The sequence below is a fragment of the Agelaius phoeniceus genome, chromosome Z (genome assembly GCF_051311805.1).
Source record: "Agelaius phoeniceus isolate bAgePho1 chromosome Z, bAgePho1.hap1, whole genome shotgun sequence".
Lineage (NCBI taxonomy): Eukaryota > Metazoa > Chordata > Aves > Passeriformes > Icteridae > Agelaius > Agelaius phoeniceus.
In genome coordinates, this window is record NC_135303.1 from 15,101,100 (window position 1) to 15,117,387 (window position 16,288).

At 49.6% G+C, this 16,288-nt stretch overlaps 1 long non-coding RNA gene across 2 annotated transcripts; it reads left to right on the forward strand.

The window, feature by feature from the left end:
• The first annotated feature begins 396 nt into the window (after positions 1-396).
• Positions 397-5,790, forward strand: LOC143692055 (uncharacterized). Of its 2 annotated transcripts, XR_013179937.1 has the most exons (6): positions 397-771; positions 1,025-1,171; positions 2,627-2,752; positions 3,785-3,864; positions 4,305-4,412; positions 5,264-5,790. It is a non-coding gene; the product is annotated as an uncharacterized LOC143692055 (long non-coding RNA). The 2 variants fall into 2 exon arrangements; XR_013179936.1 differs by having other exon boundaries at positions 408-1,171.
• Positions 5,791-16,288: the final 10,498 nt, after the last annotated feature.

A 16,288-nucleotide genomic window follows, 5' to 3' on the forward strand; every position in this document is an offset into this window, starting at 1 on the left:
CCACGCAGTTCCGCAGCTTCGTGCGGCAGCTCTACCGCTACGGCTTCCGCAAGGTGCCGGGCTGGCTCGGCTCGGCTGCGCCGGGCGATGCCGGGGCCTGGCTCCACTACAGCAACCCCTGCTTTCGCCGCGACCGCCCCGACCTCCTGCTCCGCATCAAGCGCCGGAGCGCGGCCAACAGGCAGCGGCCGGCGGCAGGCCGGGAGGGCCGCAGGCGCCCGCCCTGCGGCTCCCAGCAGCTCCCCGGGGCGCGGCCGCTGCCGGACGGGCGGCACGGGCGCGGTCGCTTCAAGCCGCTGCCCAGGGAGCGGCCGCCGCTGCCGGCCGGGCGCCCGCCGAGCGGCTTCCACCTGCTGCACAGCGTGCGGGCGCTGCCGGACGGGCGGGAGCTGCGCAGGCCCCGGCCCGGCCGCCACCAGCAGCCCCCCGGGGAGCGGCCGCTGCTCGCCCGGCGCCCGCCCTGCGGCTTCCACCTGCTGCACAGGGAGCGGCCGCTGCCGGCTGGGCGGGAGGGGCCGAGCCGCTTCCAGGAGCTCTACGGGGAGCGGCCGCCGCCCGCCGAGCGGGAGGTGCTCGGCATCCCGCCCTGCCACTTCCTCGGGCTCCACGGGGAGCGGCCGCTGCCGCTTGGGCGCGAGGGGCCCCGCAGCCGCTCGCAGGAGCTCTGCAGGGAGCAGCTGCCTCCGGCCGAGCGGGAGGTGCTGGCGATCCAGCCCTGCAGCTTCCAGCAGCTCCACGGGGAGCAGCAGCCCCCAGCCTACGAGGCACGAGGTACAAAAAGAGTTGGAGCCTTGTTTTTCCAAAAGGTCGTGAAAAGTGACCGTTTGAAGTATTTTGCCGCAAGGCTCTGTCATTCTCGGCCAGAAGTTGTCAAGCCTACTAGGAAAGGGCACCTAGGAGGCCAAAAGATTCTCTGCCTGGTTTCCCTGTGTGCTTCCCGTGATGTTTGATGCACAGCAGCACTAGAGCTCTGTGTCCCACAGCCACATTGGGGAGCCTGACCAGTGCGTTTGGATTCTTGCAGCCACCCCGGGCACTTCAGGGCCCAGCGCTCCCGCCAGCAGTGCAGCCTGTGCAGCGTGGACGGCCACCAGCAGATCTGGGCCTTGCCGTAGAGAAAATGATTCGGGAGATCAGGAGGTCCCTGTCTGAAAGACCTTCCACTGCTCAGGTAATTCCATTGGATGGGGATAAAAGGGGCTGGACTGAGAGCTTTTGAACCTTGTTACACGGTTGAGAAGCAGAGGCTTCGTTAATCGAACTTATGTCATCATTATTTAGTTATTGACTTATTCTTGGTAAAGAAAGGTTTCTGAAAGAGGGGATGAAGAAGAAATGAAGAAGAGGTTTTACTTGCTGGGAAAGAAGAGAAGAGTGTTTGGAGAAGTGGCACTGAAGGCCAAGTGTCCCGTGCAGGGAGGGGCATGCCAGAGGTGCCTCTGTTGCAGCAGCAGATGTGGGCTGTGCCTCTTTTGGGTGGGAAGGCCAAGGCAAAGCAAGGGCTGGGCTGCAGCTGCTGCTGCTGTGTGAGCCCTGCCGTGCGTGTAGGCGCTCCCAGAGGCGTGGCTGGGGCTGGGCTGGAGCTGCAGCTCTCTGTCCTTTTGCAGATTATTACACGTGTTGGCCAAAGAATGTCTCTCTTTCTGTTGATGTGCTGACCCATTGCCTGCAGTACATTTGTGATTATGACTCAAGGGGGGGAGAGTGGGACTTTTTGGATTTACCAATACCTTATTCTCAAGTGGCACGACTTTTGTCTTCTGTAAAGTCACACATAGCAGTTTAGAGAAGCATTTTATTCCATAATAAAAGGAAACATTGCAGGCTTGGAACCATCTTTAGAATCTTTAGGGTTCTGATGGACGGGCTATGGCAGAAGAGATGAATATTCTGAAACTGGTCATAGTGAGAATATCTTTGTGTCCAAAGGTAATTTGCTTCATTGTGGACATTTACTTCCTCAGTGGAATAGAAACACTACTTGGTTGTCTGGCTTTTCCTGTCTTTTGGGTTGGTTTTTTTCCCTACCCTCCTGATTAACAGATTTTTGCCACTGATTGCAAATGTGATCCTGGAAATACCCTGGGTGCATAAATGTTTGCCTGGATCACACTCGTGGGGCAGCAGCAGAGGGCTCTGAGAAGCAGCACCTTGTGATGGGTTGTGTGCGCAGTTGGCTGGGGGTGCTGAGACTCCCAGGCAGAAATGTGTGCTTTGCCTGTGGGTTTGCAGCACACAGCCCTGGGCAGGGCTGGGAGCGAGCTCTGCCCTTGCTGGCAGCCGTGCTGGCTGCAAGGAGAGCCCCTGGCTTTGCGCTGGCTGATTTCTCCCAGCTCTGGGGTAAGGCAGGGTCAGAGCGTGGGGGCACGTCCCCCCACTTGGTGTCTTCTGGTTTTCTGTGATCATGTTTTGTCTCAAAGGTCATTTTGTTAGAGCTTCAGTTTCACCTTGGCCCCCTGAATCCTGAGTTTAAAAAAGGCTTGTCATGTGAACCGTGGGGGCAGTGTTCCCTCCTCTGTGCTCCGAGTCCTTTGGGAGTGGAGAAGGAGAGGAGTTGTATCCCTGATACAATTCCAGCAAAATAGTGAGTGAGTGACCTTTGGGTTCCTTTCTTTCTGTTTTTCAGCTCAGGGCAATGTTGGTGTTGCCCCTGATTCTTCAGGAGGGGAGCCTGTGAACAGAGCTGCAGCAGAGGAAGCTTCATCTGGCTCTGAGAGCTGCAGGAACAGTTCCCAGGAGCCCGAGGAGCCTGGTAAGGACAGAGCCCACACTGGTTTAGAGAGGTGTGAGATGGCTGCTCTGAGCAGGCTTGGTGCTTCCTGGTGCCTTGAGTTCAAATCCTGCATGGGCACAACCTGCCTGAGCCCTGCCCTCCACGCTTCTCCAGAGACTCTGACACTGAGTCCTCTGCTGGGGCAAGAGAGCAGGGAGTAAACCTGACCTTGTGGGGGTTGTGTCACCAAGCCGGGTGTCCCAGTTTTGTGCTGAAGTTGGTGGATAAATTTGCTGCAGGGTGCCAGGAGAGGCCAGGCTGAGCGACTCTTGAAGGAGCAGGGGGAAAAAAAGTGCAAAAAGTCAGGGTAGAAATCCAAATCACTGACTAAATGTAGTACCAGTCTGCTGGTATTGGTCCTGACCCACAAGAAAAACAAGGAGCACAACAGCAGAGGTCAACCAATTGAAAAATCCCGGTAACTCCAGTAACAAAAGGAAAAGCTTGAATGACCCCTGATTAGTGAGACCTAAGAGGAGAGAAGGAGCACTTTGGATCCATTCCTTAGCCAAGCTGGTGCAGCCTGCAGGCCTCGTAGGGAGCTCTGTCCCTCCCAGCCCTTCCTGCCAGAGCTGATGGTCGAGGTGGAGCAGCTGCTGCTCACTGCAGAGGGCAGTTTGTAGATGCCAGGTCATGGAGCTGGTTCACGTCTCAGCTCCCAGCACCTTTGGCTTCAGCCATTTCAGCGAGGACTGAGGTCTCTCTGTCAGCACAGAGAAAGAACAAGGCTGGGCTTCCTTGTGGCAGCTGGGACTGTCTGTGTTTCAAGCTCTCCTGGGTGCCCTTTGCACTGCGGGGGCTGAGACTTTATCAAGATACTTCAATGCTTTGAAACACACTTTTGAACACTTGGAATGGTCCCTGTTCTTTAAGGGGCAGATTGCTTCAAATTGCCAAGTGAGAGTCCGCCTTTCAGGCCATCTTGGACAGCCCCTGGTAGAAGGACAGTTGCTGCCCAAGGGAAAGGTGCACAAGGCCCAATATTGACTGAGCGTTCCCTTTGCTTCCCAGATGCCATCTGAGCAACATCTCCAGGAGGGCTGCCCTGCATGGCAGGAAGAGACAGGGGAGAGCCTGTGGCCATCGGGCAGGTAGAATTCCTTTGTTTGTAGATATGTTTATAGATTTCTGTGGTTCTATTTATTAGTGGTTATAGTTCCATTTATAGATGATAGTGTTCTATTTATATGGGCATATATTGATAGATCTGTATAGTTAAATGTGGATATGTATATAGTTATAGATGTGATATAATTATATTTTATTATAAATTTACATTTATAGATTTTCAGAGTTAGATTTTTATATGTGTAGAGTAAAAAATATAGATATGTATGACGTTACATTTATGAATGTGTATAGTTATATAGTAAGGGGAATAGGAATGTTTAGATGGAGAGATTGATGGATAGATTGCTGTTTGTGTAGGCCTAGGCTGCATTTTTAGCTCTTTCCCGCCTCGGCTGCCTTTTTCACCTCTTGCTTTTCCCCCGGTGCCCCCTGTGTCCCCTGTCCCTGTGCTGGGTCCCAGCTGGCGGCCGGGCCGGGCGGAGCAGCACTTCCAGCCCCGGCTGTCCCTGGAGCGGTGGGAGCTGCCGCTGGCCCCAGGCACTGTCCCCTGAGGAGCTGCTGGAGTACGGTGAGACAGAGGGGACAGAGGGGGCTGAGGGGGCGGTGGCGCCGAAGGGACGGTGACCCTGAGCTGCTGCTGGGGCTGAGGGCTGTGGGGCAGCCGAGGGCCATGGTGGCACTGAGGTGACAGGGAAGTGGCACAGGCTGCGGGGCTGGCGCGTCTCAGGGGACGGGATGGCTCAGAAGGAACTGAGGCGGGTGAGAGCACTGTGAGGGGCTGAAGAAACTGAAGGGGGCTGGGGCTTCAGCGAGAGCATGGCGGGGCTGAGGGGATGGAGGGGGCCAGCAGGGAGCACAGAGGGCTCCGGGACTGCAGCTGTGCCAGGCCTTGCAAGCAATTCCAGAGCCTCCACTTTGGCCACAGCTGCAAGGAAGACCTTGAGGACAGCCGGAGACTGACGGGAGCCAGCAGGGAGGAGCTGAAGGCCGGCAGCAAGAGCAGTGAACGGGACCTGCTGCTGCCAGCCTGGAGAGAGCCCGGCTGAGGCCACAGGCCCAGGGAGGCAGGCTGGGGCTGAGGCTGGCGTGGGCTGTGGCCGTGGGCACTGCCCGGCGGGGCAGGAGCGGGCCCTGCTCGTGCTGGGGCTGCTCAGCGCAGCTGCCCCGGCTGGCACAGGGGCTGTCCTTGGGCCAGGCAGCTGTGCCGGCAGGGCCCGGGAGCTGTGCCAGCTCTGCCGGGCTGCCGGGGCTGCGGGACAGTCCCGCCGCGGCTGCGCTCACCACAGCCTGGCCCGCTCGGCTGCTTTCTCTTTCTGACCCTCCTGGGGAGGCTCTGACATTTCCTCTTCCCTGATGCAAGTGCAGCTGCTGTCAAGGGAAACGTGCCCATACTCAGTCAGTGTTCCCTTTGCTTGCCAGATGTCCCATCTGCTGTCGCTGTCCAGGAGAGTTGCTCTGCACGGGAGGAGGAGACCGAGCGAGAGGCTTTGAAGATGGGGCAGCTGGGATCCCCCTCTGCTTTGAGTTCCGTGTAGACGTGTCTAGAATTGGATTATCCATTTGGATAGATGTGTCTATCCATCTCTAGACATGTCTGTTACGTAGAAATGTCTAGAGATGGATTATCATTTGGATATGCACATTTTTGGGTTGCTACTTGTATAGGACTATTTCTGTATGTGTGGTGTTTAGGGATGTACGCTCTGTATATATGTACATGTATGTATACATACTTGTTTGTAATTACATCTCTGTGTATATTTCTATCTAAGTATACATGGACGTTGTTATATCTGTGTTTAGTTCTGTTTGCTATATATAGTTGTGTTGCTATTTATTTGTTTGTAGTTATATGTAATAAATTAAGTTGTTAAATGCCTTAATTGATCTTTGTGTATAGTGAGTTGTTGTGGAGGTTGGCAATAAATTTAGTTTTGTTAACTGAAGTTAGTATTTGTATATTTTTACACAGACTGGTTGTAATAATCTAATAAATTCCTGATTTTAACCTAAATTGAGATTTGTATAGTTCTGTCTTGTCAGCGTGGGTGTAGCAATTTGTAATAAATGACATTTTTCAGCTGAAATTGGTTCTTGTGTATTTGTGGATCAGCAGTGCTGGTGTAGCGATGTGCAAGAAATGCCATTTGTCAGCTGTGATGGGTGTTCTGTGATTTGTGCTAAATTCGTGTATTTTATTGAATAGTAAAAGAGGCAAAGAGAAAGAGAAAAGAAAGGAGGAGAAAGAAGTGTGCATGGGCGGTGGGGGGACAGGGAGAGGGTGGCAGGGGTTATGTGTGACAGCTTTATCACCCATCCAAGGGTCCCACCATGTCTCGCTGCTCTCCTCCATCTGGTCTCCTTGGTGGTGAGGGTCCCACACCACACTGCCACACGTCCTGATGAGTGAGGGATTCCCTGGATTAATACCGGCTTTGGGAGGTGGGAATGCCCAGGTGCCTCCCTTGCAGGGGGCCAGTTGGACACTGTCCCTTGCTGCACTGAGCGTCTGTGGCATCGTGCTGCAGTGCTCTGGTGCAGGGTCTGGGCACCCCTTTGGGGGCCCTTTGATGGGGCACATCACCCCCTCTGTTGTGGACAAGCTTTCCCCTGGTGAAGGGCCCCACAGCTGGGCTGCCCTGCCCAGCAGAGGATGGGCGGCCACTGCCTCTCACCAGAGGCTTTCCAACACTCACCCAAAGCCCCTCTGCCCCCAGCTTTGGTGCCAAGCTCTGTGTGAACCTGGCAGCTGATAGCCCTGGGGCCGTCATCTCCACCCTGAAGGCATTGGCTTGTGCTTCCTGAATGCCCCTGAGCTGTTACTTTATCTCCTCTTCATCAGAGAACCCTGTAGGCCTCCCAGAGCCCCATTCAGGGTGTGGTGGTCATCTCTGCAGCTTTTGTAACACAGCTCTGCTGTAGTAGGCAAAAGTCTTTCATGAAAATGTTTAAACCATAAACTATTGTATTTCAGCCTCTGACAGCAGGGAGGACAAATCCGCCCCCCATCCCACGGGCAGCTCTTTAGGAAGCGCTCCAAGTGTCCCTCTGAAGCTCATCCCAGAGACCAGAAGCCAGCAGGGATCCTGAGCCAGCTCCGCTGCCTTTGGCAGCACTTTGGCAAATGAGCTGCAGCAAGGGGGAGGCAGCAGTGACTGTGACTGCTGCAGGCTGGGCATGAAGGAAGGGCCATGGACACAAGTGCTGAGATGCTCCAAAATCCAGGACAACTGGGAATCAAGAAGGTCTCACAAGCACTAATATGATGGAAGCCTTTTGTGTGAAGCTCCCTGAAGGAACTGCCAGGGGACTTGCTGCTGGGATCAGCAGTAGCAGAAGGCAGCAGCATCTGCTCCTTTTCCTGGCTCTGTTTCAGGACACAGGCTCTGATGACCCCTGCTCCCACAAAGCCCTTGCCCATGGAGGCTGTAGTGCAAAAGCAATCCCACTGCAAAGAGAGGCTTTGCAGTTGAAGTTCACTTGTGTTTAGGCAATGGAGTTTAGGGAATGAATGACTCCCATGCCAACGCACTGGCACGTAACCGGGGCTCTGAGAGGCAGAGCCTTTAGAGGGAAAGAGAGATCAGGCACTCACATGCCTGAAACTCCTTCAGCTCTCTTCTTTAAATTAGAAAGCTGAGGAGAGGCAAATGCAATCCTTTGAAAAAATATTGTGTCTAACAAGTCCTGAGGGGAAAAAAGTAGGTAACAACTGGGCCTTGTTTTCATAGCCTGTGTCTTCTGCAGAGGAGACTGGGATGTACAGCTTCCAGGAACACAAGGCATTGCATGGAACTGTGCATGTGCTCAGCAACTCAACCCTACTGGTGTACTTTGTAAGGACACAAACAGCAATTGGATCTAGGTATCCACCCATTAACAAAGTGTTGTTAGCAGTAGGATCAAGGTATCTGCTCCCTGGGGAAACCTTTCAGCATTTAGAATCTGGACAAGGCCACATCTGGCCCTGCCTGGGGGTGCTGGCTCCAAGCCAGCTCCCTTGGTTCCTAGGCAGGCTCAGGGAGAAAGCCAAGAGGAGAATGAAACCAGCTGTCCCCCCAGCAGAAGCTCTGGCACATTGCTCATCCAGCACTATCAGAGCCGGGCTACTCTCACAGCGCACTCGGAAGCCTCGTGGCCAGCAAAGGTGGAGGCACCGCAGGATTTCCCGGTTCCCGGCCGTGGCTCTGCAGGGCTTGGCTGGGACAGCTTCCCCCAGCTGATGTGCAGCTCTGGATGAAGGGGAAAGCATTGGGGTACCTGGTGATGTACCTTCCTTAATCACCAGAGGCACCCTTTTGGAATAATGCTGAGGTGCATTGCTTAACTTATCCTTTCCTGACTCTTTTTTGCACTTTTGCATTACAGTAAATTACACCGTTTCTTCAGCTGGTGTCTGTGTCTGCATCTCTGACTCTCCCCACCACCAAAACAAACACACAGCCAATTTAGCATGAGACCTGTGTTGGATCGGTGGAAGAAATGCAGCACTCGATATGAGTGATCAGCAAGTCTCCAAGTTTATTGATAGTTCACACATATTTATATTGGTGTTAATGAAGCTTATACATATTGCAAAGCTGAGCTCATTATTGGTTAATTACTTATCCGTCAACCACACCTTCTTCTATATTCTTATGGTTATTTTGTTACTACTTCTACATTCTTGTGGCTATTCTACCTAGGCTATCTTCATTTTTCTGGCAAAAGATTTTCTCCCCCATCTTCATGTTGCAGCAAGGTCACATCAGTGATTGGACACTGACTGCTGACTCCTAGACTTGCTTTCTTCTATCTTAATCAGCGGTATCATGTCTACATGACCTTTCTTAGCTAGCCAACTGTCCACAAAGCTCTCCACATTTCCCCCGTTTTTCTGTTACACAAGCATGGTCTGATTAAATGCAGCAGATATCATCTTTTTCACCATGTTCTGTAGGCATATGCAAAAGCACGGCAAAATTAATACTACTAACAAAGCTATAATTCCCACTATAATGCTGGCCTTAACAATAGAGCGTAACCATGATCCCAGGCCTAATGATTTGAGCCATCCATCAATACCAAAGCCCGATTCTACCTGTAGGTTCCCAGTTTACCTCAGCAACTCAGAGAGTTGAGAATGAACAGACTGTGCATGATCAGAAAGATTCATGCAATGCATGCCCGCAAATTCTTCACAACCATGGCCTTGTGCAAGTAAAAGAAAATCGATTGCAGCCCTATTTTGAAGTGTCGCATGGCGAATAGAATCAACATCAAGCAAAAGACTAGAAAGTGCCAAAGAGGTAGCATTAGATTGCTTAGCCAGCCAACATCCCAACCTGTTTAAAATAGCATGAGCACCTGCTGCTGATACCCCTGGAGTCAAGAAAGATGCTGCAACTAGGGCCCCTGGGGACCAGAATTTTACATTGTCCTTGCAGTCTGCAGCAAATGCATGAGCCATTTGTTTATTTCGATGATGGTGGCGGCTCATGTTAAGTATCATGGACATGTTAGGTGTAAGTAGAGACAACCGTCCAATTGTACACGGTCCCCCGTGCAGCATTGATGGGATACCGGCCCAAGCACGGTCCCCACATATCAGGAAGTATCCTGCTGGCAATTGAATAGGCTCATTTGATGAGATTGACACTTTCTTTGTGGTATAATTGCACCAGGCCGATGCATTATGGTAGACAGCCATGCTGGAAGTTACAATATTGGAATGGTTCTTGGCTGGCAGCTGGCTTCTATGGTTAAAATGAATACATGCATCTGCCATCACTGACCCTAACAGCTCTAATTCTTGGGGTTCCTATGGTGCTATAGGAAAATGAGAAACCCAGTGATCCCAATTATCCACACTTGCTCTAATTGTTGACTCTACAGGTGGGTACATGTGAGGGGCATGGCCAGGTATCTGCTGGTAACCCAACCAAGCAGGTTGTAAATGAATTGCCAGGAGAAGATAATGACAGGCAAATAGCCTCCTGTTTAGTTAAGTTTGCCAGGGTGACCCATATGTTAGTCTTGGGCTGAAGTGAGGCCCATGCCTGATGGTCTACACTGTCCACAAAAGAAGCAAAAATTAATAAAGCAATAGCATAAGGTCTCCATATCATCCTGATCTTTCCAGGCACTATTTTGAACCACCCAGACATTTTGGAACCAAGCATGTCTGTCACAAACCTTTAAGAATATGTCTTTTTTCCGCTTCTCTTCTTTCCCTTTGACTTGCCCAGACTTAACCCCTTTAGTTCTCTCACAAAATCATCCCACACTTGGTTGGGATCCTGACCTCCTGATATAGGACCTATCACGCTTGACTGTGACAGAGGAATATTTTTACCACACTTAGACTGTAAAATACACCACTGAGATTGCCCTAAAGCATGTTCGACTAAGTGTTGTGTTTCCCACCTAAACCATGCAAGGATCTTCTGTTCTGGGGATTCATACAACTGTAACCCTTGGAGGCCAGGTAACCCTGTAAACGGTTTGAATTGTCTTTGCCAGGAGTTTAACCGCCAACGGAAATCACAGCTTCTACACTACAATTCAGGTAATTGGGATTGATGCATCCACTTAGTTTCCTGACACCCCCCGCAAAAAAGCAGTATCCATGCAGCACAATGTCTATCTTGACACTTAATACAAGCTAAAATCTTAGGCCCTTCAGATTCAAATGTAGAAAGCAACGAAAGCAAGCTTAATATATTATCAACAGATTTGCACCGATCAACTGCTCGATCGATGGCAAAATCACACTGTCCTTTCAGTTTAAGAAGTATTGATCAAAGGATGATCAGCAGCTTCGTCTCCACCCGCTGACAATTCTCTTCGCGCAGCTGATCGAGGTGTTCCATCTAACACAGCTGCTCGGGTCCATTTAGCAGGTACCCACAGAGATCCTGTAGAGGTAGAAACACAAAGATATCTGCGGCCCCAATATAACACTTTAGCAGGACTAGCAGGACCTTGCCATTGTCCTCTTTTAGGATCCCTGTATCTTACCCATACATCTTGTTTCACACCACCTTTTTCCTGTACATAGTGACAAATTACAGCAGGAACTTTACTTTCCCCAAAAACACACAAGTAATTCAAAACAAACAAACACTTTAACAATCTTTCTGATGGCTCTCTGATATCTGTGTATTTACTTAAATATCTTTTCAAGGTACCATTTGCTCTCTCTACAATCGCTTGCCCTGTAGGAGAATTAGGGATGCCTGTCACGTGTTCTATTCCCCACATTTGCATGAATTGCTTTATTTTTTTGCTACAGTAAGCAGGCCCATTATCTGTTTTGATGCGCTGTGGCACTCCCATTACTGCAAAACAACTGCTGAGATGTCTCTGTACCTGCCCTGCTGTCTCACCAACTTGTGCTGTGGCCCATATAAAATGACTGTAAGTGTCTATGGTAACATGCACATACTTCATCCTTCCAAACTCAGTGACGTGTGACATCTATTTGCCAGGTCTCATTTGTTTTCAACCCTCTTGGGTTAACTCCCAGACCTAACCCGCAGCCCCCATTAGGATGACTACATATGGGACAGGCTTTGACTATTGCCCGTGCCTCCTCCATAGATATCTGAAATTCTCTATGGAGGCCTTTTGCATTTTGGTGGAACATGGAATGTGCCTCTCTGGCTATAGTCTGCCTGGGAATTGGAGTTGCTTGTGTGATTGAGACTAGCTTATCTGCTCGTGCATTACCCTCTCCTAGACCAATCTCCCATTTGTGACTTCTGATATCGATAACACAAAAAGAATGTTTCCTCAGTTTAATTGCCCTCTGCAACTGTATAAACAGCTCATGTAACCTCCTGTTTTGAACTTCTTTTATAGAGGCATCTTCTATTCGTTCACACACTCCTGCAACATACAAAGAATCTGTCACTATGTTGAGAGGCCCAGAGAAATGCATCATGGCCCATACAACAGCCAATAGCTCCATCATTTGTAAAGTATCCAACTCGGTGGCTTGGAGTATATGATGATGCCATTGTCCCTTTTCTCGCCAGGTCACTGCAGCAGTTTTGGATTTTCTTCCTGCATCTGTATAAACAGTTATAGCATCCAATAAGGGCTTTTGTGATCTTTTTCGACATTGAAACCAACCCCACTGTCCTATCCAATTCAACGGTATATTGGGAATATCATCAGTGGCAATCACACTACCGGCTCCCAACAGAGCCTCTTGTAATTCTGTACTGTTTGTCAGGTACCAGGTCAATGTATCCTCCTTCATTGGTATCCGTATCTGATCAGGTTCCTTTCCTGTAATCTGTTACGCCCGTTCACGACCCTTTTTGAGCAAATCAGCCAAAATTTCAATTTTTTGAAGAAGGGTTTTATGCTGTTGAGGTGGTGGAGATATCCATTCCAAAGCACATACCTCCCCCATTTTTCTGTCTTGCTGATTAAGTGCACCCAGTAAAAACGTAGTTCCACACCAAACTGTCAGCTGTATGGGGAGGTTAAGATCGCGTCTCTGAACACTGCCTTGTGTGACACAGTCCAATATCTGTTGCAGTGTCTTAACCTGCTCAGTGGTTACATGAACGGGCTGTGCCGGATCAGTTCCCTTCAGCAAAGGTCGAAGTTCATCTAATAGCTCATTAGGGATGCCTACAATAGGGCGCAGCCATTGCAGATCACCAAGTAACTTTTGAGCATCATGCAATGTATGTATTTTAATATTTAATTGCAATTTCTGGGGGGTAACAATTTGATCAGTAAGTATCCATCCTAAATATTTCCAAGGCGCAGATAATTGAATTTTTTCAGGAGATACAGCCAATCCATGTAGCTTAAAGGCATCATGTATCTTTTGAATTTGTTGGCCTGTAAAAGGTTGTGGCTGCGCAAATAAAATATCATCCATATAATGACAAATGTTTGTTTCAGGCCAGGCTTGCCGCAAAGGTTGTAAAGCATTGTCAACATACAGTTGACACGAGGTGGCGCTGTTGCGCATGCCCCGGGGAAGAGAAACCCATTCAAATCTCGTCTGGCTCTTCCCTGTTTAAAGCCGGCACAGTGAAAGCAAACCCCGAGTGTCTCGAGGATGAAGAGCAATAGTGAAAAAACAGTCCCTAAGATCAATAATCAAAAGTGGCCAGTCCGTTGGCAACATAGCCGGATTAGGTAATCCTGGTTATAAAGCTCCCACAGGCTCCATTTGTTCATTTACAGCCCGCAAATCATGTAGTAAGCGATACTTCCCCGACTTCTTTTTAATAACAAAGATAGGGGTATTCCATGGACTTGTTGACAACTGTAAATGACCTTGTGTATATTGTTCATGTACTAGCATATGAACTTGTTCCAGACTTTCCCTTTTTAGTGGCCATTGCTTCACCCACACTGGAACGTCTGTGGTCCAGGTTAATGGGATTGGGAAAGTCCACGCAATGGCCATTAGCCCAACGGGTGCTCATTTGTCAGTAATACTCCCATCTGAGCCAAAATGTCTCGACCAATAAGGCACTGCACAGTAGGGGGCAAAGGTACAATTGATAAAACACTCCACAAATTTTTTCCATCAATAGTTACAGATAACATGGGTGATTTTCTTGCAAGTGTCAGGCCTCCAACTCTGGTTATTGGCACTGTGGTTGACTGCAATGGCCAGTTGTGGGGCCAAAAATCCGGACTCACAATGCTGGAGTCAGCTCCAGTATCCAATAATCCTTCCAAGGTTTGCCTTTCACCCCGATAATCCAGTATTACAGTGCACTTTGGTCGATCATTCAGGTTCATTGTTAATAAAGTAAGTCCTCCAGTGGAACCAAATCCTCGCTCCCCTCTTGACTGTGTTTGACGAGGGGGTAAATTTTTAGCCATTTGTTCCAAAGGAATCAATTGAGCTATCCTTTGTCCTTTCTCAATTTGTATAGGTGGAAAAAGAGTATGTACCATAACACTAATCTCCCCCATATAATCAGCATCTATTACTCCAGGTAAAACAAATAATCCCATCATGGTAGCCGAGGAACGACCCAGAAGTAAAGCTCCCATTGGTAATCCATCAATAATGATTGGTCCCTTTATTCCAGTTGGAACCTTTTGCGGTTGAGTAGTCATCAAGGTTACTGCTGCTGCGGCTGCCACATCCAATCCGAGGCTCCCGGCAGTGGCTGGTTGAAGGGAAGCTGGGCTGAGGTGTTGACAGCAGCTACTTGTGTCTGGGCGTGGCGGCTGGTGGACGCGCTGGCTTTCCCGTTTCCCAAGCAGCGTCTGCAGGCTCCAGTGTTGTGGGTATCCAAGTGACAATTCTGGCACCAGACGCTGACTGCCTGACAGACTCATCGCGTATGTCCTATACCTCCACACCAGTAGCATTTGAATCCCCCAGCAGATGAAGCCCGTGAAATAATTGCTGCCGCTGTTTGTAAGGGAGCAAGAGCGGCTAATACCTGACTCTGCGATGCTTCTGCCTGTTTTTGTGATGCTTCTGCCTGTTTTTGTAATCCTGCTCCTAACTCCTTAATAGCTTCTACTAACATTGCTTGAGTCCCTACGGGCACATTTGCCAATCGTTCTAAAGCTTCTTCTATAGACCAATTAGCTCCTAGGGTATTTATTATGTTCTTTGTAGTCTGATTACTATTTTGGAGCGCACATTGTTTTAACAATGTCCCTTTCATGAAATCAGGGACTCCTGCCTGCTCAATAGCGTTGGCTACCTTATCTATAAAAGCTCCAAATGACTCATCTCTTCCTTGCTTTATTCCCATATAAGAAGGAATTCCCCCTGGCTCTTTTATCCTATCTATAGCCAACCGCACCAGACGCATAGCCTCCCGACACTTATCAGGACCAATTAACGCTTGTGCTTCTGTCCAAAGAAAAGGCCCAAGCCCCATTAATTCCTCCGGGGTTACCCCATGTAACGGGTCGCCTGGCTGCCGTATTACTGCTACACTTTTCTGACAGAGTGATTGCCAGTGAGCATTAAACAAAAGCTGCTGATGCTGAGTGAAGATAAGCTTCGCTATTCCTCTGCAATCAGCCGGCAGCAAAACCTGAGTCCCCCAGATATAATCAAGCATTTGTTTTGTGGGCTCACCAGTTACCCCAAATTGACTAACTGTGGACCGTAAACTGTGACAACAATTTCCAGTCTAGGGCAGTTATTGTTGCTTGAAATCCTCCCCCTGCCACGGGTGTATATATCACCGGACAAGCAACATCAATTGCTGCTTTTATAGCCTCCTCATCCCCCGTATCCATGATATCTTTTGCTACCACTGCCCATGCCTCCCTTCGCCCCCGTGCAATGGCCCCCGCTAGGTCACTCTCTGACCCAGGGACCGGCTCATTACTAGGAGGAGGAGAATTTGACACAGGCAGCGCAGACGGTGCTGTTGTAGCACAGGCGGGGGGTGAGCTGCTGCTTGAAGCAGGAGCCAATGTTGGTGGCAAAATGATTGTGGACGTGGCAGGAGGTAAAGGACAGTTAAACCAGTCCCCATAACCTTTATTCTTTTCATGTGCCACGGTAGCTTGTTTAGCAGCCTTTCCTTCTACCTGATATTGTAATAACTCATCATGCACAACTCGCCACAACTTTCCCAACTTTTTTGCAGTTTTATCCTCATCTATAACTGCTTGCCACATTTTGTCCCCAAATTTATGCCACTCTGTTAATTCATGTACTGTATGAGGATTTTGAAAAAGTCCCTGTTCATACCCATAAGCTAACAACCCAGGAAGCTCTTTCTGCAAATCTATGCCCTTAACCTGACACTTTTGTAAAAAGCTAGTAAATAAATCATATGCTGCTTGCCTTTCTCTATCCATTTTAAAAACGTCAGCGCGCTATTGCAGCCCCACAAGGTCTCGGCAGCACGTATCGGCCGGGCTCTCCGATGAGGTCACCCAGGGTGCGGCACCTTCCCTTTTTCAGCGGTGCTTGTTCGCCGTCCTTGCTGCGACAGGACCCGAACTCCTACACCGATCCACCGTGGTTGCCGTTGTCGATATCACGTCTCGGGGTCACCATTTGTCGGATAGGCGGAAGAAATGCAGCACTCAATATGAGTGACCAGCAAATCTCAGTTTATTGATAGCTCACACATATTTATTTTGGTGTTAATGTGTGGGATCTCAGCACATCATTCCCGATGTCCAGAGATGCCAGGAGAACCCTTGGGGGTCTCGAAAATCCTGGAATGTTGCCAAGAGTGTTTGGTGGCTTGATTTTGATCCATCCACAGAAGTAACAAGAGTCTGAGGACAAGAGAATCACTTTAGAGTAAAAGGTGTAAAAGAGACACATTTAGAGGGTGAGATATAAACTTTAAGGTTTTTGGTACAGGGGGGTTATGGAGACAAGATGGAGGGATCAGAGCGTGTCTCGTCCTTCTTCTTTCTTCTTCTTGTCCTCCATCTCCTGTGATGATGTTGGCACTTGGGGATTGGTTTATGGCGAAGGTGCACTTG